Consider the following 27,903-nt stretch of genomic DNA (forward strand, 5'->3'; position numbering starts at 1 on the left):
ACTTATAATATCTAACACAATGTAAATGCTACATAAATACAAGCAGACTTCCCTCGTTTTACTGCTCTTCACTTTATCGCACTTTGAAGATGCTGCGTTTTTTGCAAATTGAAGGTTTGTGGCAACCCTCTGTCAAGCAAGTCCATGGGTGCCATTTTTCCAACAACATTTGCTCACCTCGTGTCTCTGTGTCACATTTTGGTAATTCTCGCAATATTTCAAACATTTTCATTATTATTACAATATTTGTTATGGTGATCTGTGATTAGCAATCTTTGATGTTACTATTGCAAGAAAGATTACGACTCACTGAAGGCTCAGGTGATGGTTATCAGTCTTTGGCAATAAAGTACTTTTAAATTATGGTATGTACATTGTTTTTTTAAAACATAATGCTGTTACACACTGAATAGACTACAGTAGTGTAAACATAATCTGTATATGCACTGGGAAGCCAAAAAAATTTGTGTGACTCACTTCATTGCAGTGCTCTGGAACCAAATCCTCGATACCTCCAAGGTATGCCTGTAGTTGCCGGCACGCCACAAATTCATGTTTTGCTCTTGAAACCTTCTGAAAATTTTTTCCTTGAACATTTTCGATCTGTGGTTGGTCAAATCTGCAGATGCAGAACCTGCGGATATGAGGGCTGACTGTCCTTTCTTCAGACTACAAATTTGCCATCCCAGGGAGAAATTACATGCAAAAATCATTGAAATGTTCATGTCAAATATCCAACTTCTATGAGGCTCTTTATAAAGACTATGAATTTAAGAGTTCAAAGAATCACAACTAATAGGTAACTGTCAGGCAGTAAGTGGCTAAGAGTCCAGTTTCTGGAACCATCTAGGTTCAAATTCCTCTCTGCCCCTCTCTAGCTGTGTGACCTTGGGAGAGTTATGTCTTTTCTCTGTTCTTTGGTTTCCTTATCTGTGAAATGGAGTGACTAAGAGTACGCATTTCATAGGGCTGAGGACTGAACAGGAATAGCTGGTGCATAGAAGCTGCCTGATGTCCGTTTTTATTATTAAAGCAGGTCTGTCCAACAGTCACACTACATATATATCCAGACTCAAATAACTCATGGTCATGCTTTGTGGTTTTCCTTGTTCATCCCCTTCCCCACAAAAAGAAAACAAGAGATCTTCCTTGATAAGAGACAAACTGAGGAATTTATTGGAAAGCATTCATGCTTAATTCCTGTCCTACTTGGTGCAGACCTGACCTGAGCCCACCCCCGATCCTGCTGCAGGGCCCTATCAGAGATTCCTCTCATGGTGCAGTCCACAACCTGTCCTAAGGAAGGAGTGGAGGGAAGCTCTGGTCATGAATCCATCCCAGCACCAGCCCCTGTGTTATTATGGGCCTTGCCTGACATCCTTAATTTTATTCAGCAGGAACAGAAGGACAAGAGTTCTTGGCATAGAGCAGACTCTCAATTAGGATTGTGGAATGAATAGCGTCATGAAACTGACGAGGGATAAAGCTGGGAGCCTTGATAACTATAAAAGTCAGAATTAAATAACTAGTTGCCACGATGCTCTGCTGTTATATTTGTCTTCTTTCCTGAGCTATGGACGTATCTCAGGACCCACTCAGATACTGACTGAATGCCTACATTGTGTGGCCATGAGGGTTCAGAATCTGGAAATATAAGCAATACTAACATTGGGAAAAACTCATTCCCTCCCTCAAGTTAGAATGACCAGAGTCTTTATACATTTTGAATAAACTTTACTGAAATCTATAAAACAATTCAGAATCTGTATTTAAATTCTCTTACATTGCCGGTGGGAATGTAAATTGATATGACCACTTCAGAAAAAATGTCTGCTAAAGGTAATACTACTCTGTGACACAGAAATTCCACTCATGGATATATGTTCAAGAGAAGTGAGTGCTTATGTCTATCAAAAGGCAAATCTGAGAATGTTCACAGCAGCTTTGTTCATAATAGCCCCAAACTTGAAACCCAAGTGTCCATTAATAACAATACACAGAAATGAAAAAAAAATCGACCACAGATGCAAGCTATTGCAACTACTAAAGCAACAACATGGGTGAATCTCAACCCAAAGAGAACCACTGTACGATTCCATCTATATGAAGTTCAAGGACAGGCTGAATTAATGCACAGTGACAGCAATCAGTACGGTGGTTACTGTTGGGTGGTACAGACTGGGAGAGGCATGAAAGAACCTTCCAGTGTGCCAAAAATGTTCTATATCTTCATCTGGAGGTAGTTTTGCGCATAGACATAGACATAGAAAATTAATTGAGTCTACTTTCAGAATGTGTATACTTTGCTATACATAAGTTATAACCTCTTTAACAAATAAGCAAAAACACCACTCATTCATTCATTCCAATGAACGCCTACCACTATGCCAAGCACTGCAAGCATGGTTCTCGTTGTTACAGAGTTTGGATGCTAGTGCAGAAAGTCTCTTCACTGGTAGTACTAATCATCTGGCAATAAATCATATACCACCTTCTGACATCTCATCTGGACTTTTCTTCAGTTACTTGACATTTTATATTTTGCTTAGATTTACAGCTAATCTAACTTAATATGTAAATTCCTTGGTTGTTTTTTAATCTTGCTGTGCCCTTTAATGCCTAGCACAGAGGCTTATACAGAGCAAGTGTTTGATAATTTATTAGCCTATCACATCATAGAACCTGTCTTTGCCTCAGGTTTCCTGGCAAATGTTCTCTTCTCCAGGTTTTCACTTTTTCCATCACCTATGAAGCCTGAAGCCTGAAGGCTGCAAAACACTTAAGATAGTACTGTTTATACTTACATATACTATACCTACCAGTAGAGTGGAGGATAGGGCTTCTGTTATTCTAAGTTTTCTTTCATTGACCCTTTCAACCTATAATAGATTGAAATGCATCCTATATAATTTCATCCTATTATAGAATCTTATAATAAGAATATGTAAGAGGTAAAGTGGGAAAAGTACAGACATAATCAATAAGCTCATGTCACTGGGGAGAAAATGATAAGCCTTGCCCCGATAGCTTGCGATGCACTGCCAAAAACAAAAATAGCCATGCCTCTCTCTAGCTTCCCCTTTCTAGAGTGTTCACGGCCCTGCCGATGCCATATCTACCAACATGCCGAGGAAATACCCTTGAGAATGACATGCTTATTCATTTCCCTAGGATCTTTTTCTAAAGGTGACTTTTCGAAGGATCACTAATTTAAAAGAGCCAGGAAAAGGCATGAGCCACACAACTGAATGTAGTTAACAATAGTTATCATTGTTCTCACAAAAAGGGCAAGAACAGTGGATTACTTTAGTTTCATAGTTTTCTCCTCTGTGGTCTTGTTAAATATAGCAGGTCTCACATGATTCTTGAAGCTAACTGTTATCACCTGAAGTCACAATACTGAGGGTTGCATCTACAAGTCTCAGCCTCTGTGTGTTAAGGTTTCATGTTGACTTTCCTGCCGACCTGCAGCATCACAGTGACTGAGCACCATCTGTCCCCCAACAAGAGCTATGCCCACTTTAGAGATGCAGCGAGTTGATCAACCCCCAGCTTCGTGGCTTCCGTGGGGCTTCTGTGATGGAGCATGGTGACTTGACAGAATCTGTTTCTGTTTGGTTCTTTCACTGGTATTCAAAGGGAGAAGCTCAAATGCTGCAGAGCTTTAAGGTCTGTCCTCTTCTAAGACACCTGCCCACTGTAAATCATGAGGTATGGTCCTGGGGACAATCATCACAAGTCACACTCCAGATTGTGATGGGTCGGTGTTATGTGCTGAATTCTGTCTCCCCTGCTCCCCTCTCCCCCAGTTCATATGTTGAAGCTCTAACCCCCAGTGTGACTGTATTTGGAGACAGGGCCTTTAGGGTGGTAATTAAGGTCAAAGGGTGGGCTCTAATTTGATAGGACTAGTGTCCTTATAAGAAGAAGAGATACCAGAGATCAATCACCCCCACCCCAGCACACACAGAAGCCATGTAAGGATACAGTGAGAAGGTAGCTGTCTACAAGCTGGAAAGCGTCCTCACAAGAAAGCAGCCCCGATGGCACCTTGATCTTGAACTTGTAGCCTCTAGAACTGTGAGAACATAAATTTCTGTTGTTTAAGCCATCCAGTCTGTGGTATTCTGTTATGGCAGCCCTGGTAAACTAATAGAAGCAGTAAAGAGCTGTGGGGTTAGCACTGTCCCGTGAAAATCAGAGAACATGTATACAGTGGTTCATTGGGCTCAATGTGGTCCTTGAATCACTTGGGCATACAAAAGCATTTCACGTAAGACCCACTCTTAGGATTGAAACCAGAATTCTGAACAGGCAGGCCCTACAAACCTTGGTGTGATTTGCCCTTGCCTCATCCCACAGCATGTCTACCGCTCTTCCATTTAGTTGTTTAAGCACATTCTGTTTTCTCTGCCTGGAAAACACATCTTTCCCTTTCTTTATCATCTAGTTCATCCCAAATCAGCCTAACTGTCAGCTCCCCAGGGAAGTGTTCTCTGATCCTGCAGGCAGGGCTGCATCTCTCTGTCACAGTCTCACAGCACCCACATTTTTGCTTCAGCACTTTATCACAGTTTGCAATTAGAGATTTCTGTGATTTCTTTTGAAGCACATGTTTTAACCACTAATCTGTAAGCTTCCCAAGACTACACGGTGCTCAAGTATCTGTAGAACAAAGTGGGGAAGGAAGGGAAAAAAGAAAAAAGAAGGGAGAGGTGCTTCCCTGGTGGCGCAGTGGTTGGGAGTCCGCCTGCCGATGCAGGGGACGCGGGTTCGTGCCCCGGTCCGGGAGGATCCCACATGCCGCGGAGCGGCTGGGCCCGTGAGCCATGGCCGCTGAGCCTGCGCGTCCGGAGCCTGTGCTCCGCAATGGGAGGGGCCGCGGCGGTGAGAGGCCCGCGTACCGCAAAAAAAAAAAAAAAAAAAGAAGAGAGAGAGGGGAGGAAAAGAATAAAGGAGGGAAGAAGAGCAAGAGACAAAGAAAAGGGAAGAGAAAGGTTTAAGAATACAGAGCGTCGTCCACGTCTGTCGGGCTGCTGTAACAAAATACCAGACTGCGGGGCTTGGACAAAAAACATTTATTCCTCATGGTTCTTCTGAAGGCTGCAAAGGCCAAGATCAAGGTGCGGGCAGATTCAGTGTCTGGTGAAACCCCCCCATCCTGATTCATAGACCACCATCCTCTCCCTGTGTCCTCACAAGGTCGAAGGGTGAGGGGCTCTCTGGGGTTCCTTTTATAAGGAAACTTAATCCCTTTCATGAGGGCTCCACCCTCATGACCTAAGCATTTCCCGAAGGCCCCACCTTCCAATCACCTTGGAGGTTAGGATTTCAACATATGGATTTCGGGGGGGGACACATTCAGCCTACTGCATACGTGCTTCAGTCTTGTCAGATTTAGGTCAATGGTAGGGGAAAGAATGCTGACCTAGATCACACTAGCCACTAAAATGTTGCTATGCTTACAAAAGCTGGCCTAAATTTTCTAAGTCAAAGCCACCAGAAAAGAGTCCATGACCACTAATACAGCTGTGGGACAATTATTCAATCCTGGAACTTGAAAAACGGCATGAACTAAATTAAAGTGTCCTGTACAAACTTTTGGGGCTGTATTTGGTTATTTTACATATACACACACACTTTTTTAAAGGAAACAAATAATCAGTATAAAACTCTAAAAAGTAAAAAAACAAAACAAAACAAAACAAAACACTGTGCCCCACTGATAATACTCTTCACACTCCCTGGAGGTCTACACCAATGATTCCCAACCGAAGGCCCAGGGACCCCTTGGAGATTATGAAATTATTTCGGGGCGGGGAGGGCCTCACAAATGCACCTATCAACAAGTATTGCCTGTAGACTGAATACATTAAACCCAATTCTTACCATGTTGAAAGCCATGAAATTCTGTGTGTTTAAAGGGTCCTCATAATCCACATAGTTCAGTCACACAGTTCAGAAATTACGTATAATCGGTCCTGTTCCCCATGGCACTGATGGAAAAAATACACCTGTGAAATGTGCCCTTACTACTCTGAGCCAAAACTATTTCCAATCTCCTTACAGAATTCACAAGACATGCAAGGAGGTATATGGTCAGTACTCACTAATCAACATTTGTGAATTGCTATAAGGTCTTAAAAGGAGATGATGTCCTATAAATCCACAGAGTTGATGTGATGGTCAGTTTGGACATTTACATGACAGAATAATCAAGTATTTCAAGGACTTAATTTACTTTTTTTCATGTTTATGGATTTTACTTTCCCCTGGTCAGATAATTTTCAAAACTCAAGAATAACTGGAAGATCTTATGGAACAAAGCAACTGGCATTCATGAGTTAGAAGAGTACAAAAGTAGTTCCCTGGAGGTCCAGTGGTTAGGACTTGGCACTTTCACTGCCGTGGCCTGGTTGAATCTGTGGTCGGAAAACTAAGATCCCACAAGCCATGCGGTGTGGCCCAAAAAAAAAAAAAGAAGACTGCGTGAGTTGTGTCCCAACACAACCGTTAGTCATAAGGAAAGGAGGCCCTGCACCTGCACCGGAGAGCTCCCTGAGCATCATGTTACCATGTCACAGTCCCCCTTTTTATTCTGAATATGGGCTTAGTGTGACTCTGGCCAGCAAAAGAGGTAAAAGCACTTGCCAAAAGGCTACACTGTCAGAGGCTTCCTGATATCCTGAAGCCAAGTTTAAATTTATCATCATCATTTTAGAAGATACTGAGAATTTTCTGTGCCTCTTCTGAATAATGCATACACACATGTATTTCAGTATCTCTGCAAGCCCTTAAGCTTTCCAACCAAGATGTGGAAGACAGAGAGAAAGATGCAATCACCAAGCATCCCAATACAGCTGAAAACACACTGACCAGGGATTGGATGTCTGGGTTCCTAGTCACAGCTCTGCTGCTTCAAAGTGTGTCACTCTGTGCAAGTCACTGAGCAGCATTGCTGAGGCTTGGTCTCTTTATTTATAAACTGAGGATGTGAGGCAACCAGATGATGGCAAAGCTCCTTCCAGCTCTGACAGACTATTCTATGTGTACTTTTGTCCAGGATCACACTAACACTTTGCTTCTGGAGAAATGATGGAGAAACCCATCATTTCATAACAGCTTTTTAAAAAAGGTTAAAAAATAAATCTAATTTTTAAAATCCATTTCCATTATAAGTTTGGAACTATATCTACAAAATACTGAATCTTGAACTTCTGATAAAACAAGGGATAATAAAGTACCAGGTACTGGGTATATTGAGTGTTATATGGGATGTAGACATACTTTCTCCAACTCTGAATTTCAGCTGTATTTGATTCTCCACCTCTATTTTATATTTTCCCAATTCATTAATCCCAAGAAACAGTGAGAGATACAGAAACTCAAAAGTTCTCATTTCTTTGTACCACTTTTTCCACGAACTTTTAAAGATTAAGACTTTATTTTTTAGAGCAGTTTTAGGTTCGCAACAAAACTGAGGAAAAAATACAGAGATTTCCTATATACCCCCTGCAGCTACACAGGCAGAGCCTCCCCATTATCAACATCCCCGCCCCCCCAGACTGGTACCTTTGTTACAACTCATGAACCTACACTGACACTTCATAATCACCCAAAGTCCATAGTTTACATTATGGTTCACTCTTGCTGTCCATTCTATGGGTTTGGGCAAATGTATGACATGTATCCACCATTATAGTATCTTACAGAGTATTTTCACTGCCCTAAAAATCCTCTGTGTCCACCCGTTCATTCCTTTTCACCTCCCAACCCTTGGCAACTACTGTTCTTTTTATTGTCTTCATAATTTTGCTTTTTCCAGAATGTCATAAGATTGGAATCATACAGTATGTAACCTTTTCAAATTGGCTTCTTTCACTTAGTAATATGCATTTAAGGTTCCTCCATGTCTTTTCATGACTTGATAGCTCATTCTTTTTTAGTGCTGGGTGATATGCCATGGTCTGGATATACCAGTTTATTTATCCATTCACCTACTGAAGGACATCTTGGTTGCTTCCAGGTGTTCGCAATTATGAACAAAGCTGCTATAAACATCCCTGTGCAGGCTTTTGTGTAAACATATGTTTTCAAGTCCTTTGGGTAAATACTAAGGAGTGTGACTGCTGGATTGTATGGTAAGAGTATGTTTAGTTTTGTAAGAAACTGCCAATCTGTCTTCCAAAGTGGCAGATACCATTTCTGTATTCCCACCAGCAATGACCTAGAGTTCCTGTTGTTCTACATCCTCACCAGCATTTGGTGTTATCAGTGTTTTGGATTTTGGCCCTTCTAACTGGTGTGTAGAGGTATCTCATTGTTGTCTTAATTTGCATTCCCCTGAGGACATATGATGTGGAGCATCTTTTTGTATCTTATTTGCCATCTGTGTATCTTCTTTGGTGAGCTGTTTGTTATAGTCTTTGGCCCACTTGTCAATCAGGTTGTTTGTTTTCTTATTGCTGAGTTTGTAGAGAATTCTTTGTATATTTTGGATAACAATACTTTATCGGAAGCGTCTCTTACAAATATTTTCTCCCAATCTATGGTTTGTCTTCTCATTCTCTGGGCATTGTCTTCCACAGAGTAGAAGGTTTTAATTTTAATGAAGGCCAGTCTCTTCCGTCTTTAATCCATTGGATCCCATAGCCCTAGAGAGGGAGGCTATTACGTTATTTTTTTGTTGAAGTATTGAAAGGAAACCCGTCCTTATAATGTTGCATTTCACTGATGTCTACTTCAAAGTATTAACATTTCTTCTTTAAAAATGAATACTATGGGGCTTCCCTGGTGGCGCAGTGGTTGAGAGTCCGCCTGCCGATGCAGGGGACACGGGTTTGTGCCCCGGTCCAGGAGGGTCCCACATGCTGCGGAGCGGCTGGGCCCGTGAGCCATGGCCGCTGAGCCTGCGCGTCTGGAGCCTGTGCTCCGCAACGGGAGAGGCCACAACAGTGAGAGGCCCGCATACCGCAAAAAAAAAAAAAAAAAAAAAAAAAAATGAATACTATGTTTAAAGAAAAACAATAACACTTCATTTATGTATCCTGATTCATGAAATGCTCCCCTTGGAGACAGATTCTCCAAGGAGTTTTGCTAACATTTTGATACTAACCTTAAAAGCCGGTAACATTTGCATTTCTTTTCCCATCCAAAACAATTCTCTTTTGCAACATGCATTAAAGAAAATTTAACGCTCAAAGGATCGGGGATATGTAACATATTTATTTCATTTATTGTAGATATTCAATTTGAAAACAGGCACACTTTCAAGAATGGCGTTTTAAACATGTATGGGCGGAGTTTTTCTAGCAAAGCAAAAAGAAGACATTTACCTCTGCATTTAATTCTGAATCTCCCTATGGAGTAAGTAAACTAATTCAAGTTTCTCTAATTATGATAACATGCATACATGCAACGTTTTGCCTTAGATATTGACTGTATACATCAACACATATGCCTTCCAGACTAAACTGGGGATGCTAAAGCCTGGGCTTCTTTCTCCACCCTGTATAATACAAAATACTAGTCAAAATGTCCTACATATTGCCTCTTATTAAATAATAATAACAGCAACAACATTAAAGTTAAGATCAGTAGGAGAAATCTGACAAAAATGATGACCAAGAGCTCTTTTGACCAAAAAGGAAAACCAGAACCACCATGCGTGTAAGGGGCTTGCCGGCAGTTAACTTTGCCCTGTTTTCATATACCAAATTTCTCACTGCTAGAGATTAAAGCCTTTTTCCAAGAAAAAGTTCAAAGTGAGAAAACAGTTGCAGGAGGGTCAACTAAAGTTGAAATTTGCTCAATACAAAATTCTCCGTTTGAATTGCTGTAATCTGTTTTCTGATCTCTTCACTTCACACAGGTCACTTCACATCGAGGCCTCCAGCCATTTCTGTACTGCTGAAGCCAGTAACTAATATTTGAGCTTCACCTTCCTGAACCTCTTCTCCACTCAGACAGGTTCCAACTTAGCTTTTATGAAAGGGCAAAGGAATAGGTAGAAAACCAAGACCATGTCTATTTTAAGATCCCTCTGCAGTTCTATTTTCCATAATTTCATTAATTATTTCCTTAGCGCCTTTTACATTGTCTTACAGCCCTTGCTTATTCACCCCATTCTGTTCCACCTATTCATCATTTTTCAACAATCTTCGATCTGAATTGGAAGTATCAGTATGAATTCACGAAGCAGTTTACGTAAAGGTAAGATTTCCTAACTTTACCCTCTGAAAAGGCCTACAAATAATGACAAACCAAGTAGCAATCACCACCGCTAGTGTTAATATTGTGTCTTGAAATACAATTTCCATTAAAAGGAACCAGAACTCCTTGGAGAAGTGGCTGATTTCAGGTCTGGAAACAAAAGGTACAATGAGCTAGGAACATCTTGTTATTGAAGACCGGCAGGACCATATTATAAATAAATAGAAATATAGATAAATGGATGATTGATTGATGCATACATGCATAGATACATACATACATACCATATATACAGCTCAGAAGCCAACCGGAAGAGGCTCCCCTGGCCAAACACTGGACAATTTGATCATCAAATAAAATAATTACTGCAAATGGATTGAAACATATCAAATGTGTTTAAATCCCAAAGTTCATTATGATCTTAAAAAAAAAAATTATTGGTCACCTTTAGAGGAGGCCAGCTAACCAACTCATTTTGAAACTGGTAAATAAAGGGAAAGAATCAGCAGTTACCCTGCTTTTCTATTACAAGCCATACCTCAGGATATTGAGGCCTTGATACAAAACAGTTTCTCTTTATAGAAGCTAATAATTTATTCCAGCTAATAATTGAAGAAAAATGTTAGAATTAGAAGACTGCCATTCTATATCTCCTAGTGAATGAATGGGACCTCAGCAATGATCATCAATGGCTGCTATGATTACCAGAAGCCAGTCACATCCTTCAAAAGTTTAATACAGGGAAACGAGTCATCGAGTATTGACTCAAAACACACAGCAAAGGGAATAAAGTCAAAGTTATTTTTACCTTTCAGGCTCTCTTCCTTCCAATCAATTAAAGAAACTATGAATCACTCAGCAACATCAGTATGTAAACTTACTTTAGGAAAGAAACTGCTGCCTGTCAAAGGAGCCAGAGGCATCTATAAATTAGTCCTTCCTTGAGTTCACTGCTCTACTTATGAGCCTTCCCTATATAAATTCTTAAACATTTCTTCCCTAAAAGCTAAGAGTCATTCCGCCTTTTTTTTTTTTTTGGTCTGTGTTGGCCTTTTCTAACCTAAAATAGAGATAACTGAGTTAAAGAATTCAAAGAAAATTCCCTACAGAAGAAAAACACATTTGGATCTAATTCTTCTACTGAGTCCTCACTGATTTCTTTTAAATAAAATGAAATGAAAAGCAAGATCTGGATAGAGTAATTGAAACACTATTTTGATCATTTCTCTTCTACTTAATTAGCAAAACTGAACCATTAAGTAATCTAATTATAAATGACGAGACAGGTAAATGACTTTCCGGATCTTACAATTATCAGCACTTGACTGTAAAATATCAGCACAGCCTCAAACGGAGTTTGATCAAGACGGCTCCAAGAACATATAGGCAGATACATTAGGAGAAATTAGTTGAGGACCTGAGGGGTGAGGATGCATGCCTTAGAAGCAAATGACTAAGTTAGCAAACTATTTCATGGTGAGCACCTCCTCCAATACCAACCCTCAGAACAGAATCAGCTGTCACTGAAGAGAATGATGGATCCTCCATATGTAAAGAAAAACTGTTCACGTCTCTACGTGAGCTCAAACAATAATGAGATGAGGCCAGAGCCTGGGTTTTCTCAGGGTATCATTCAGGGAATCATCTTTCTGTAACTATGAGATGAAGATATAGCTCCCATCTGAACCAACAGCACTGAACTCTAGGTCATGAGACTAGGGCTTCACAGCCATGATGCTGAACAAAAGAAGCCACACTGAGAGATTCTACTCCTATGAAGAGTTCAAGAACAAGCAAACTAATATCAGGTGAAAAAAAAATCAGAACAGTGGTTACCTAAGATGGATGGGGAGTTGACTGAGAAGGGGCATGAAGGAACCTTCTGGGAGATGGAATTATCATAATAGGGCTGTAAATTACACAGGTATATCCATTTATCAAAACTATACAGCTAATTGTTGAGGTTGGGTGATGTGTACATGGGGATTCACCATACTATTCTGTTTACTTTGTACACATTTGAAACATTCCAATGTTTTTTTAAAAGACTACAGGTCTTTAAAAAAAATTAGAACTTAAATCCCCTCTCCACTACTTAGTAGCTATTGGGTCTCTGGACCTTTTCTGAACCTCATTTTATACATCTATAACCTGGAGATAACAAGCCCTGCACACCTCACTCAAAACCACCCTGCGTTGTTGCTAAGTATCAAGCAAGGCAATGGATATAAAAGTAACTTCTAAACTGTAAGGTAATAAATAAATATAGAAAATTAATAATAATGAAGATTTGTAATTACTAACAGACCACATTCCATCCCGAAATGTTTGAAGAGATCACTAACATATTTCTTTCAACAGAAACATGAGGTGTAGACACTCGTTTTTCAATAATTCCTGCCTAAAAAAAACAGTAATAAAACTGATAAGTCAAAAATATGGATAGGGCTTCCCTGGTGGCGCAGTGGTTGGGAGCCCGCCTGCCAATGCAGGGGACGCAGGTTCATGCCCCAGTCCAGGGGGATCCCGCGTGCTGTGGAGCAGCTGGGCCCGTGAGCCATGGCCGCTGAGCCTGAGCGTCCGGAGCCTGTGCTCCGCAACGGGAGAGGCCACAGCAGTGAGAGGCCCGCGTACCGCAAAGAAAAAAAAAAAAAAGGATAGCACAAATCTTATTTATATTTGGTTACAAAATATACTGTATGACTTATTTTGCATCATAATGCAAAAATTTAGGCCTTTAGGTAAAGTCTTGTGCACATATCAACTTGATGGCTGAGAGAAGATGCCTAAAACCACACCGCAGAAGGAAGATGGTTTAGGATTTTAAATGATGTCGATAATTCACAAATTCAAAATTGAGAATCAACTCTTATAAAATCCACTGAAGCTTGCCCATCCAAAACAATGCTCATTAGTTCATATAAAAATCACAGCATTAGGAATAAGAAACAATAAATTCTTAATGCAAATTGATTATACTTAGAAAGCTAGACGTTAAACTTCTGGCTCTCCAATGTTAAGGCACATATATATTCAACTCAAGGAAGCCCAGTGGACATCTCAGCTTCATTTATTTATTTTTTTAAACCTGTCTATTAGGCTAACCTTACAACTAGCACAAAATAGAACTCAAAGAGAGGGGGCAGGGGAGAGAGGGAGTGTGTTTGTTTTCCCGGTGTGATTCTATTCTAACATCCCAGGCTAATCTCCAAGAGCCAAGATGTACCCTGAGAAGACAAACAGGCTGGCCTGGTGTGCTGTTGTAGGACCAAGTTTCAAAGTAAATAAGCATGTCAAAGCGGTGTTTTAAATAAGCACATTCTCGTTCAAAAATATAGTTAAAAGAAAATCACTTAAATTCTTTTGCATTAATCTTATCTTCAAATAATAGATGTATGTACCAAGTGCCTATTTGCAGTGTGCCACTGTCTTTTAAGATCTGGTTTAGGGGAACATGTTCCTTTCAGTTCAGCTCTCCATCATGGCCTTTAGTTCTGCATGAAGTGACCTGGTGAGCTCCTCAGGTGGCCTCAAACGCCACAGCTGTTTTTTTCCATGACTTCCCTAAAGTGATGGCTAGGGACTTTCCTGGTGGTCCAGTGGTTAATTAAGACTTTGCCTTCCAATGCAGGGGATGCGGGTTCAATCCCTGGTTGGGGAGCTAAGATCCCATGTGCCTCGCAGCCAAAAACCAAAACATAACACAGAAGCAATATTGTAACAAATTCAGTAAAGACTCTCAAAATTGGTCCACATCAAAAAATCATCTTTAAAAAAAAAAAAAAGTACCTGTTAACCCTGCCAACCTCTGGATTTCAGGATGGTCCTAGGAAGACCCTCTGAACTGCTGAATATGAAATTACTTAACAAAATCATGACTGAAACTGTCCACTTCTTATTCCTTTGTTATGGTAAAGAACATTGCACAACACCTCTGTTAAAGGGCTGGTCGATTCAAGAAAAACCAAGGCTTGAAGCTAAATCCCGCCCCTCCAGCTATCACCCTGTTAGCAAAACCTTCACATTCTAGTTCAAGTTAGGTTCTAGGTTTATATTTCCCCTTACAGTTTAACATCTCCTATCCATAGAAAGGATCTTTTCTCTAAGAGGCTATGCTGCTTTCTCTAAACACCAGCTCTTTGCTTTTTTTTTTTCTCTAAAACATCACAGGGCTGTACAGCTTTTCTGCCAAAGAGAAAAGCCTCCCAATGTCCATAAAACCATGTAACTGCCCGTGTGGTCCACCAAGTCAAGGAGCTTCGCTTCTCAACTGCTTACCCAGATCCTGATTGCCACCTCTTGTAGCAGAGAAACCAGACATCAAGGTCAAACCTCAGGACGATGTGAACACCAAGGATTGAATAGATGCATCCCAAGGATTTTGGACCAGATGACTTCTTCAAAGGTCATTTTTAACAATTAAGTCCTATCATATAGGAGGAAACACTGACAAGTGGAAGGACAGAGGAATTTAGTGAGAACAGGGTGTTTGAAAAGGAAGCTCTACAGGACTTTAGACTGAACCATTCCTCCGTCATCCCCCTCCTCCAAATTAGTTCACTTTATCGAATCTGTCCCCACTTTTCCCCTAAACCCAGGCCCCAATAGCACACTGTGAATGAAGGAAATGAAGGTGAGGGGCTGAGTATTTTGGTAAGTAAGCCTCAAGACAACCTCCGTAGTACTAAATACCCAATCGATGGAGCAAAACTCTTAAGAGTCTCAGCCAGTGGAAAGTAATGGTGTCCAGACCAGAGAGTTACCTCCTTGAAAACTTCTGTTCCAGAGAACACCAGCGAGTGCACATTACAAAACAGCAGGCCCCAAAGCTTTGCACAATCACCTGGGGACACTGTTTAGAAATACTAATACCTGAACCCCACCCCTCAACCCCCAGTCCTACTGATTGAGACTCTCTGGTATGGGCCTGGAAATTAGAATTTTTAATAAGCTCTCCAGGTGGGTGCTAGGATTTGCAAGCCAGCCAATTCGGGTAGCCATCATGGCTAGTCTTTCTCAATTTTCATCTTGTGTTCTCTCAGTAGAGTTGCCAAATAAAATACAGGACATCTAGTTAAATCTGAATGTCAATTAAACATGGAATCGTATAGTATAAGTATGTCTCAAATACTGCATTTAATACTACAATTTTATACTAAAAAATGATCCCTTGTTTGTCTGAAGTTCAAATTTAACTTGGTATCCTATATTTTTATTTGCTAAATAGGGCAACTGGTAGCCCCACCTCCACTACAGTGATGGATAAAATAAACATGCACATGGGCTTCCCTGGTGGCGCAGTGGTTGAGAGTCCGCCTGCTGATGCAGGGGACACGGGTTCGTGTCCCGGTGCGGGAAGATCCCACACGCCACGGAGCGGCTGGGCCCGTGAGCCATGGCCGCTGAGCCTGCGCGTCCGGAGCCTGTGCTCCGCAACGGGAGAAGCCACAACAGTGAGAGGCCCACGTACCGCAAAATAAATAAACATGCACATAAAAAAATAACACTAACTGTTATATCCACTTCTGATTTGCTAGCTCTGAATTTATCCCTTCAGAATATATAGCATGTAGATAATACAGCAAAATAAGAAAATGAGTATGGTGATATTACTCAGATAGCCTCAATTTCCCCAACTGCGAAAGAGTTGGACCAGATCTAAAATTCCTTTAAACCACTGAATTATTAACAAACCTTTACCCATATCAAATTTTGTCATCAATGTCTGAAATTCTCATGAATCCTGGAAGAAGTTTCTTTACAAAAGCAAATAACCAACCGACTCAATTTGTCATCCATTTCTACTTCTCCTTCAAAAGCAATTCCTGAAACCTATTTTTTTTTTTTTTGCGGTACGCAGGCCTCTCACTGTTGTGGCCTCTCCCGTTGCGGAGCACAGGCTCCGGACGCGCAGGCTCAGTGGCCATGGCTCACGGGCCCAGCCGCTCTGCGGCATGTGGGATCCTCCCAGACCGGGGCACAAACCCGCGTCCCCTGCATCGGCAGGCGGACTCCCAACCACTGCGCCACCAGGGAGGCCCCCTGAAACCTAGTTTTGTACAACTCATCAGTGGTGACAACTTCTCCTCTTTTACGGTGTTTTGAATGTTCTCTAACATGTGCCACCTCCTACAGATTCTGTCTACAGTCCCTATATGAGAAATGCTCAGGACTTGCAGAGAAACTAGCGCTCCCTCATACTGATCTCACCAGGGGCCATGATTACACATGGTAATCCCTGATGTACTGTCTACCAAATGCTCATGTTATTTTAGTAAAGATCCAAAATTATTCTATGATACAGTTGTGCCATAAATTCATCAAGTCAGGAAGGAATGAATAGTAGACATCTAATTCATGCTGACTAAACACAGTCTACAGTATTAGCACTAATCATAAGGAATGGCGTAGGAACTATGCCTCTCTGCATATCTAAATTTAGTTCTATTCAAATGGCCTCAAGTAACCCATGTTGTTATCTGTGATGCAGATGGCATCTAAGTTGGTCACAGTTAACAAAGACTCTCGAGCTCCTCTCTAAAATCTGAGTTTAGGCACTGACCATATGAGAGCAAGTCTCCTATTTTTTGTTTCACTCAAGTCATCTCCCCTGCTTTAATTGTTTTGGTTTGGGCAATTATGCTAATTATGTCAACACTCTATGGTCCATGGGTCAAATCTTGCCCTCTGCTTATTTTGTAATAAAAGTTTTTATTGGCTTACAGCCTTGTGTAGTGTCTATGGCTGCTTTCACACTGCAAGGGCAGAGTTGAGTGGTTGGCAACAGACTGTATGGCTCATGAAACTCCTAATATTTACTATCTGGCCCTGCTGTAAATTTTGCCAATCCCTGTTGCAAATGACTAACGTTAAGCCCATATTTAAAAAGGTGAAATGACGTGATAACATTCAAGGCTCTACACCTTTTGGGCAACAATTTTCTAAAAATGCATGGTAGCTTTCCAGTGCACGAGTTATTTCCAATGCAGTCAAGAACGCAGTCTTTGCAATCTGTAATGTGCCCAGCGAACATTTTTGATGTAGTAGCTCATATGGTTAAGTGTAGTTTCAACAGAGCACTGCTCTCTGGTCTCAGATATTCTTAAGAATCCAAAGGATAAACACGCAGGCGTGGAAATATGAGAAAGCACATTTCTTTGTGCTCAGAGTCCAGCATTTCAAAAGGTGAAATTACACAATGACAGCCACATGTGTAGGATGGTTGCTGCCACCATTATTTGTAGTCTGATGAGGGAAATGCAGTAGAACAGGAATACAGAAATCGTCTCCATTTTGGCACCAGTGCCTATGAGGGTACTGTCATTAAATTTAGAATTTAACTCAACATAGTTCTTCTGTGGCTTCACCGCTTTAGGCAGGAAGAGTGCGTGATCGGAAAAAACTGCCTTCAAAACCGAAGCCTTAAAAGATCCCCACACAGGTGCCTCGTAGGACAGACTGGATTGCCAGAAGGACATATTATGGTTTCTGAGAGGCCCTTGCTGAACGCCCCCTCCTCTGCAGTAATCAACCCTGAAGGCCCCTTGTAACCTCCTTTCTGCTCCCACGGCAAGCCCCTGTAAGCAGACATGGCACATCCACAGTTACTGAAATTTTATGCCACAGAAAATTAAACACAGATATTCCACTAGTTGAGAGGAGCAGGAAAAAAGAAGAAAAGAAACCCATAGTAACTGTTGCTAAGTTCGGCTTTACAATATTGACGGAGTAGAGGGCGTACCAAACAAAACCTTTAAGAACCGGCTCTAATTCAATCCTTCAACCCCCATGAGGGATCACAATGGGCTCTCCCACTGGGACGGAAGCAGAGCTGTGGCTCTTTCTACCCTCCTTTGATTCTTACTCCCCCACTATGGACCATCTTTCACTCCCTGAGCCCATCACTCCCTTGTTTGCCTAAACGTGAGTCCCAGGCCTTCAGTCCTTGGGCTCCGCCTGGACAAACAGAGAATCAAATACACATCCTCACCCCTGTACGGAGAAAGAGACGTCTCAGCTCATCTCGCTTCCAGGTACAGCCTGGAAGGAGCTCAATATGTCTATTCTTTCTTTTTTCACTCAAATATTTGCTGAATGTCTCCTATCTGCCAGGGATTGTACTTAGGGTTGAGGTTCAAAGGTGAACAAAATAGACACAGCCCCAGCCTTCTCAGGGCACTGACAGGTGGGGTGGCACGGGGAGGAAGGTATCAGATAAATAATCCCTCAGAGTCCAAGATTATATTATAAATGAGTCTAAGTCTAAGATTATGAGTCTATAAATCGTATTGGGTACCGTGAGGGTGAGGAGGAGAAGTCTGAGACATAAGGGAGAATCCTCATTTATATCAGGGGCCTGAGAAGGCTTCTGCTCGGTGGAAGTACATTTAAAATGAAATCAGAGGGGCTTCCCTGGTGCATTTGAAGTTTGAAATGTCTTATCGGTGACCTTAGTGAAATGTCCAACAGGCAGTTAGAAAACCCGGCTCTGTAGCCCAGAACTCTCCTGCTGGGAGACAGTGGGAAGTATCATGCATGTTCAGGGTTAGAGTATGCTCTGCTGTCAGATTGTGAATCAAACATCTAGTTAGAGATTTTATAATAGCAATTGAAGATTTACTTATAAACTGGCTACAAGGTCAGTGTCTGGGTGTCAACAGCATAGAGATGGCACCCGAAGTTGTAGAAAATAGAATAATTTGATGTAGAGTGAGGCTGGAGGAAGAAAAACTGAGGGTCAAGGAATGAGCCTGCAGGGAGTTCCTTAAACTCAAACACAAAACAAAGATTGAAAAGTTGAAGCAAAGGAAATAGACGTAAAAAGGTTCTGTACATTTAATTCTATTTCTCCAAACTAAAAAAGGACAATCAATCTTAACAGGAGAATCAGTAACTCCTTACATATCAGAAGTGTATACAAAGATACATTTGCAAGAACATTCACTATAATGCTGTAACAGCAAAAATGACCTAAAGCAGCCTAAATCAACAATAGCAGACTGATTAGGTAAAGTATGGCACATCTATATAAGGGACTAAATGTATAGCTATTAAACATCATGTCATAGATGATTTATTGGAAAAATGTTCACATTTTATCAGTACATCAAAAAAGTAGGCTACAAACTAGCACACACAATATAGTATTTTATTTTTTAAAAAAATACACAATAAAACAAAACAAAACAAAACAAAAAAACTACCAACAGGGCAAACAATACCAGAAAATCAACAAAAGTGAATTCTGGATAATAAGATTTGAGGTGATTTTTTTAGTACTCTTTTATTTTTCAAATATCAGCATAAGTAGATGATACTCGTATAGACAGAAAATGAAACAAGCCAGAGCATTCTCACCTCTTCCTCGAAAATACCCGACACTCTTAGTCCTCAAATCCCCAAACCACGAAAATACCCAACACTCTTAGACCTCAAATCCCCAAACCAAAGCGCAGGAGAAACACTGAGACTGAAGACATGACACAACATCTCCATTCTCCTCCTTGCAGTGAAAGGAAGCAGACGCTGTTGCAGGCACAGACAGCAGTATTTCCTGATCCTTCCTTAACGAAACAGAACCATGTTTTCCACCAGTGGCTGTCCTTTTCTAACCCTAACACAACTAACATCAGGGTCACAAACTGGATTACGTTCTTTGTTGATCTTCAACAATATGCACTGAGAGAAAATCACAGAAAAAATTTCATTTCGTTGCAAAAAGAGAAAGTCACACAAACTTTCAGTTTGTACACATTTACATACCCTCACAGCCACAACCAAACCTGAAATTTCTTTGAGAGAAACACTAAACATTTTCAGAGGACCTTCACTTCCTCATAGCACTCTTAAAATTTATCAAGAAAGTTTACAATGACCCTCTGCCAAACCATAAATAAGCTTCACAACAGGAGATTAAACGTTTTCTGATGTAAGCAAAAGAACAAGGTCTCCTTTTCTCCCAGTACATAGTATCTGTGTAATCTTAGCCAAGTCATTTAGCTTTTCTTAGTTTTCTCATCTAAAAGTGGGGAGAATATAACTTTCCTTGCAGGAACTTTCAGGTTTGGAGGACAATGACAGCTTCATGGGACCAAATTACTCTACACATCCTCCCCCAAAGACCACAAAATCAACAAGAGGGCAAATATGATCATGAGACCCAAGCCATTCAGCATTATTAGGGACAGAGAATACCACAAACTTCAAATTACCTGTGAGTGGAGAAATAAACAACAATTTCCAATGCAGCTCCTGCTACTGCTTTGGTGCTGCCGGAAACCAGTGAGCATGAAGAGTGGGGAAGCTCTGTGAAAAGGAGAACAGGGGCACGGAGGTGAAGTACAAACAAAATCACCTGCAAAGGGGGAAAGAAGCTCCTGCACCAAGAGCTCACGTACCACACACAGGCCTGAGAGCTGGTAGTTCTCAGTACCAGCTACATGTCAAGAAAGGGCTTGAAGGTGAGACCCAGGCCTCAGAGAAGTACTGCTTCTGGATGAGAAAGAAATAAAGGAAGGAGTAGTGCCATCACAGTGAAGGACCTTAGAAGGAGAAATTAAGGATACTGCAACACCTCAGACCCTCACGTCCATCACCACCACCATCATCATCCTTTGATGAAACTGCCCCTCTGACAGAAATAAGAGTTCCTGAACCAGGAAACACACCCATGAAATGCGATAGAAAACTTTCAGCATAAAATCAAACAGCTGCTGAAAATTCTTCCCACCAAAAACCACGAAGCAGAAGAAAACCGTTAACACCACATTCCAAACTGAATTAAATATCCTCACACGAGCACTTGGAGAATTTTTTAAAAATCACCTAGAATCAGAAATACAAAAATTAACAACAGAAATAGACAAGAACAAAAAAGGAAGAGATGCAATGAAAGCTGACTGGATTCAACAAAGAAAATGAAGAAAAAGACAAAAGGATGCTTTCTTCAGAACAGAAAAATAATTTATAAGGTGCCCAAGAGAAAATAGGTTTGAGTTGAAATTTAATAAGGGACATAGAAGTATAAAACCAACAAAAGCAGGAAACAGCTAAGAACTGGAGATGTTTGGGAAATGGTGAGAAGTCGGGTACACAACAGCATGGGGGCAGGTCACAGGGAGATAAAAGTTGACACGCGAGATTGGAACCAGATTTATTCACTCAACAAATATTTTTGAGTGTTTACTGCATTCACTATGAATGGCATAGGCTCTTGCCTCTAGGGAAGACAAATGGGAGTCAGGGACCTTTAATCAGGAGAGTGATATAATGAGACTAAACTGAGAGGAAGGTAACTGTAGAAGCGGAACGGAAGACTTTCAGGAGTGGGGTGAGACTGAAAGGGAGGCTAATTAGGAGGCCAACATAAATAATTCTAAGAGAAAAGCATCAAGGTTTCCTGATGACCCCATATGAAGATGACACCAAGGCTTCTATTTTGGGAAACTGGAGAATGATTCCAGAATAGATGGAAGGAACTTCTGTTCCATTTGGGCACAGTGTGATATGATATGTAGAGATCAGAACCTCGGGAGAGCACAGGAACTGGTGGTCATCTTTTGGTGACAGGGTAGCCACTGGACATGAAGAGATGGCCTTGGATAATTCAGTTCTCATGCCTCAGAAGACCATGGAACTCTAGAGGTGTCAATACTTAAGAGCACTGGCAGACAGAGCAGCAGCAGGAATGAAGCCAAAAGAGAAGGTGCCCAGAATCCAACCCGCAAGAGGAGACATTCAAGAAATGATGGCTGGTCCACAGAGGCAGGTTGCATGGAGACCAAGGAGAGAAAGGACCAAGATGGGAACTAAGACACCGTTGGGGATCTTATTGATAAGTAAGTTTCAGGTTGAGGGGTGAATCGCATTCATACAGGAGATTCAGGAAATGCTCTCGCAGTGAAGGGCAGAAGGGAGACAGAGGATGGTGACATGAAAGGGAAGTTGGATCAATGGGAAAACTGGGAGCAGAGAGACAGGAGAGAACCAGTGGTAAGGTCAGAACTGCAGAAACACCAAAAAGAGGATAGAACTGATGGAGCGAGAGAGGAAGGGGCCAGCATCTGGTTGGAGGCTACGAGGTCAGCTTTCACGGTCTCTTCCAAAACTGTGAGAGCAAGGAGTGCAGGGGCTGTGTAGGGCGCCCCAAGCCAGCACCCCAACGGTGTGAACATCCTCCCCTTCTTTGAATTCCTATAGCGTGTACTATGGAGTTTTAGGCTGGGAGCTTAGAGTCTAAGACACAGCTTTGTGTGCCAGTTTTGCCACTTACTACGTATATGCCCGTGAACACGTCATAAGTCATCCAAAGCTCAGTTTTGTCATCAGCAAATCAGGTAGAACGATAACAGTCACACACGCTCCCACCCACTTCATAGGGTTGCTTTGAGGCTCCAGAACGCAGTGTACATGTGGATGCACCTTGAAGACAGAACAGCCCTGTGCATAAATCGTTGGCTCTAGTTATTCCACATACACTTGTTTCCCACTAGAGGAGGATCAGTTCAATCTGTGTGCATTCCACACAGGGTCTAACAGAGTATTTGTACCCAGGTGTTTACCACGCACTGACTTGGACTAAGAACCAGCTTCCTCTTCATGAAAGCGTGAGGCTGCATTGTTTTCTATGTCCCACACCACTACACAGGGACATCACCATACTTAAACCTGGTTCCCAACCTGAGTTTTCAGTAAGACTCCTAGCAAACAACAGAAAATGCTTTGTAACAGCATTTTCAAATTAGCAGAAGTGCAATTATGAAAAGGTTTCCATATATTACAGTCAGTGACTTTTTTAAATTAAGAAGAAAACACTAAGCAATCATACTCCAAGCATACTCAGCCACTGGATCTAGAAAAGGCATCTAGAGAAAAATCAACCACCACATTCCAGCTGAGCAAGGAGAAAGGCACTCCCCACACAGCCCTCCTGTGGTAGAAACCCACTGGAAGTGGAAGACACACTGCCGAATCACCAAGTAAGAAGTTGCTGCAGTCAAATCCATCATGTCATTTCATATTTGCATCCCCGTTACCCCTGAAACAAAGCATACTCTGGAAAAGTACGTTTTAATTATGGCTGCTAGAGCCTTACCTACTAGTCAATCAAAATCTTCTTATTACAGAGATAATACTGGATCTGTTACTTGGCACTTTGTAAGGGGGAAAAAATAACACATGTGGAGAAAATACATTTTTTTCACGACCAAAGCAGCAAATTATTTTTGCTGTTCTACACAGTACAGTAAGGCTCATACTTTTTAATTAATTTATTTATTTTTGCTGTGTTGGGTCTTCGTTTCTGTGCTAGGGCTTTCTCTAGTTGTGGTAAGCGGGGGCCACTCTTCATCGCGGTGCGCGGGCCTCTCACTATCGCAGCCTCTCTTGTTGCGGAGCACAGGCTCCAGACACGCAGGCTCGGTAGTTGTGGCTCACGGGCATAGTTGCTCCGCGGCACGTGGGAACCTCCCAGACCAGGGCTCAAACCCATGTCCCCTGCATTAGCAGGCAGATTGTCAACCACTGCGCCACCAGGGAAGCCCAAGGCTCATACATTTTAAACAACCTAGATAAAATTCTGTTTTTCCATTCAAGGCAAATCTCAGTAGTGACTTAAAATTAAATCGTTAACCAAGCGTCAGGAACCATGAAATAAGCATAAGTGGTAGTCTCCCTCTGAATAGAAACACCAGGATATTCAGGATCACATGAAACTGTAAAAGCACAGAGAGCAGTAGCACTAGCTATTGAATACCTTCAATTCAAGACAGCCATCTACTTACTACCTTTAACACTACGGGGGAAATGTGAGGAACATGATATTATTATTCTCTTTTTATAAAAGACATTCATTTGTTCACTCATGCAGTATATTGTGCCTCTTTTTTTTTTTTCTTTTTTTTTTTTTTTTGCAGTACGTGGGCCTCTCACTGCTGTGGCCTCTCCCGTTGTGGAGCACAGGCTCCGGACGCTCAGGCTCAGCGGCCATGGCTGACGGGCCTAGCCGCTCTGCAGCATGTGGGATCTTCCCCGACCGGGGCACAAACCCGTGTCTCCTGCATTGGCAGGCGGACTCTCAACCACTGCGCCACCAGGGAAGTCCATTATGCCTTTTTTATGTGCCAGACAGTGCTAGGAATTGGGGGCATGGTGTTACACCAAACAGACCTGCCCTTGCTCTCCTGGACTTATGGTCTGATGGGAGAGACAGATTAAAAAATTAAACAGCTAAGCATATGATTACAAATATTAAATGTTAGAAGGAAAGATGCAGTACTATGGGAAAAAATAATAACAGGGACCGAATTTAACTTGAGAGTAGGAGAAGGCTTCTCAGAGGAATCAGCATTTAAGCTAAAAACTGAAGGCCAAAGTGGGAGGGGAAACTCCAGCCAGAAGGAACAGCATGTGCAAAGGTTCTGAGGCAAGAAAGCGCTGGGCATACTATGGACCTGAAAAGAGACCAGTGGAGTTTAAGCAGAGTGAGCAAGGGGAGGAAGGAGTGAAATGAAGTGATGCTTGTAGGTAACAACCAAGTAATTCAGCGCCAAACAAAGGATTTGGATTTGCTTTGTTGTTTTTGTTTCCTAGTGCAATGGGAGGTGGTGAAAGGCTTCAAACAGGGTACAGAGAGAATGGGACTTGTATTTTTAAAAGAATAAATGGAGGAGGACAAGAAATGAGAAAGCTAGGGCAATGGAAATGAGAGAAGAGGATGTGCCTGGGATATATTTTGGAGATGAATGGATAGGACTGTTCAATATCAGCGGAGAGCAGTAAGCGAGAGAAGCATCAAACGAGATCCCAGGTTTCTGGCTGGAGCAACTAACTGAATGAGGAGGTATCTCACACAAAGACAGGAGGCACAGGCTTAGTTGGTAAGTAGGGGATGATCTAAAGGTTGGTTTTGACCAAAATGTTAAATAGTTAAAGATACCTGTGAGATCTCCATGTGGAAATGTTAAGTAAATGCTGGGATTAAATGAAACAAATGTAATGCATGTGCCACTTCACTGGATTAGTAGCTCAACCAGGTAAAGGTTGTCCAGTCTTCTTTGAAGAAGTCATTCCCACCCTCTCACTCACCTCCAGATACAGTCCATTCCCTGCCAAGGAGCAGTCCAATGAGAGGGGAACACAGGTCCTCTCTAAGAACTGTGAACAGTGCTCAGTCTCAAGTAGAGTAATTTATATCCTGAGAAAGCAAAGAAGTCTTTGTAATATACCAGCTACATGGGGTTATAGATTTTATAAATTTTTATATAGGTTATCAATTTTATATAGCTTATAAATTACATACTTATATAAATATATTAATAAAATATATGAAATATAATTTAAATAATATTTTATAAATAAATTTTATATCTGAAAATACAAGGACATTTTTGAAGATTTTATGTGTACATATATTTATATATCGTTTCGCAGCTGTATTGTAAAAAAAAAACTTAAAATGATAGTTTTTTAATGTTTAAGACAGGGCTTAGATGATTAAGTGAGCTCATCTAACATTTCTTTGATAAAAACTTAAGGCATTAATATCCTACTCCCATTTTGGCCAGCTAGTAGCATTTTGAAAAGCACCACAGGATGGTATGAAATCAATGATGGCATCCATCACTGATTCATGGTTTCAGGTTATAGAAACTCCTAACCCATATCTGATCCCTGGATTGCTTTTTGGTTTTTTAACCAAATTTCCATGATTCAAATTCTTTGTTCATCAAAATTCCACCAATTTAAATAAGAGCCAAAACTGCTGAAGCAGGCTTGCCACACTTGACTTCTGGCACGGCGATGTTTAACACCGGCCCGACTGCCAAACGAAAAGATGACGTCATCCACAGCTGCTGATTCACGGAGAGGGAGGAAAGAGGAGGAGGAGACAGTGAAACCGAGAGAGATGTGGGAACTGTGATTACATTTTACTGGAATGTGGCTGCTGAGGTAGGCAACTGCTCAAAACGGTTACCGGTAGCCAGTGAGGAAAGAAAGAAGAGGCAGGTGCTTTGTCAAATGAGATAGGAAGACTCAAATACTGGTTACGCAGGCAAGCAAAATGCAGAGTTTTAGCTGTGAACGATTAAGACTGAAGCGTTCCCTTTTCTTCTTCTGAGTGCACAATTTCCATATCTAACCTACTTAAAAACATAGCTTCTCACTCTTTCACAAGATATATGTTAAAATCATCTTAAAGCCACTCTTGTCCAAGGCAATCATGTTAATTTGGCATAACTTTATAAGACATCTTTTTTTTTTTTTTTTTTTTTTTTTTTGCGGTACGCGGGCCTCTGTCTGTTGTGGCCTCTCCCGTTGCAGAACACAGGCTCCAGATGTGCAGGCTCAGTGGCCATGGCTCACGGGCCCAGCCACTCCACAGCATGTGGGATCTTCCCGGACCGGGGCACGAACCCGTGTCCCCTGCATCGGCAGGCGGACTCTCCACCACTGCGCCACCAGGGAAGCCCAATAAGACATCTTTTTTAAAGTCACAAAATAAAACTTTTTAAATGACCAATACACGATATGAAGCAACATCATTTCTAGAGTAAAACAGTCTATCTGTGCTATATGTGCTTAACTGCCTTAAATATAAACTTCTGCCATGAGTATGTATCCGTGCAGAATACCATTAGTACATTTAAGGTATCAGATCAAAATAAACATTTAATCATAAGCCATGCCCGTGGTCACAGAACTAAGTCCCTCAAGTAAAAAAAAAAAAAAAAAAAAGCAAGAAGTGATTGTAACCCATTGTTGTCACCTCATTTATTCAATACTTGTTTCCCAAGTGCCTTCTATGTACTATAAGGAACTATGTGATTAATTACTGAACCAGTGGGCAAGGTGATCAATTACTGAATCAAAATTAGGACACTGAGAAGTATGAATGGGCCTGTGGAAACAATTAGCAAGGACAGTGGTATAGAAATAATGATAGCAATTATTCACATTAACTTTTATCAAGTGATTATTATATGACTGGTTCTCAGTTGAGCGCTTTTTAAATTATTGTTTTTAATTGTGGTAAAATACACATAACATAAAATTTACCATCTAAACTATTTTTAAGTGTACAGTGGCATTCAGGACATTTACACTGTTGTGCAACCATCTACCTCTAGGCTCTTTTCATGTTGCAAACCTGAAACTCTGTACCTCTTAAATAGTAACCCCCATTCCCTCCTCCTCAGCCCCTGACAACCATTCTACTTAAGAATTACAATTTCACCAGCATAGCTAAAAATATACTTCTTCTATTTGAATTCACATGTGTTTGTAGGGTACCTTTTTCAACTAAAACACTAAAATCAAGAATCAAAATAAACTGTACTCAAGTTTCTGTATAACAGGGTACTAAATCCAGATTTTAAAAAATGAAGCATATTACTGATAATATTTTAGAGAGAACAAAAATTTTACTGTTAAAATTTTAAGTATTAATTTCATTTTCCTTAATCTTTGTAAAATTTCTATTTCCTATGTTTTATAACAATACTACCATATACATAATATTTATTCATAAATATCATGTTTTGGATATAACATGCACAAAACTTTTTACTTTTGTGGTATACAACTAAAAATGTTTGGGAACCATTGAAATAAAGGACTGTGAGCCCATTAACAGGAATCAATGAAAGAAGGGAAGGGAAGGAGTTTGTTTTTAAATATGTAAAAAACATATTG

General features: G+C 41.0%; 1 protein-coding gene across 16 annotated transcripts in view; it reads right to left on the bottom strand.

Moving 5' to 3' along the window:
- Positions 1-27,903, bottom strand: part of OSBPL6 (oxysterol binding protein like 6) — a 209,611-nt gene that overhangs the window by 131,298 nt on the left and 50,410 nt on the right. For 8 of the 16 annotated variants that reach the window (XM_081242831.1, XM_081242822.1, XM_081242834.1 and 5 more), the window contains exon 2: positions 22,484-22,632. The exons of 3 other annotated variants lie outside the window; for them this stretch is intronic. The gene's annotated coding sequence lies outside the window, so the exon portion shown is untranslated. Of the gene's footprint in view, positions 1-2,819; positions 2,876-20,423; positions 20,518-22,483; positions 22,633-25,296; positions 25,406-27,903 lie in introns of those variants that run through there. 5 more of the 16 variants (XM_081242836.1, XM_081242835.1, XM_081242826.1 and 2 more) reach the window with 3 other exon arrangements.

The sequence above is a fragment of the Mesoplodon bidens genome (genome assembly GCF_964165515.1).
Source record: "Mesoplodon bidens genome assembly, chromosome: 8".
Classification (NCBI taxonomy): Eukaryota; Metazoa; Chordata; class Mammalia; order Artiodactyla; family Ziphiidae; genus Mesoplodon; species Mesoplodon bidens.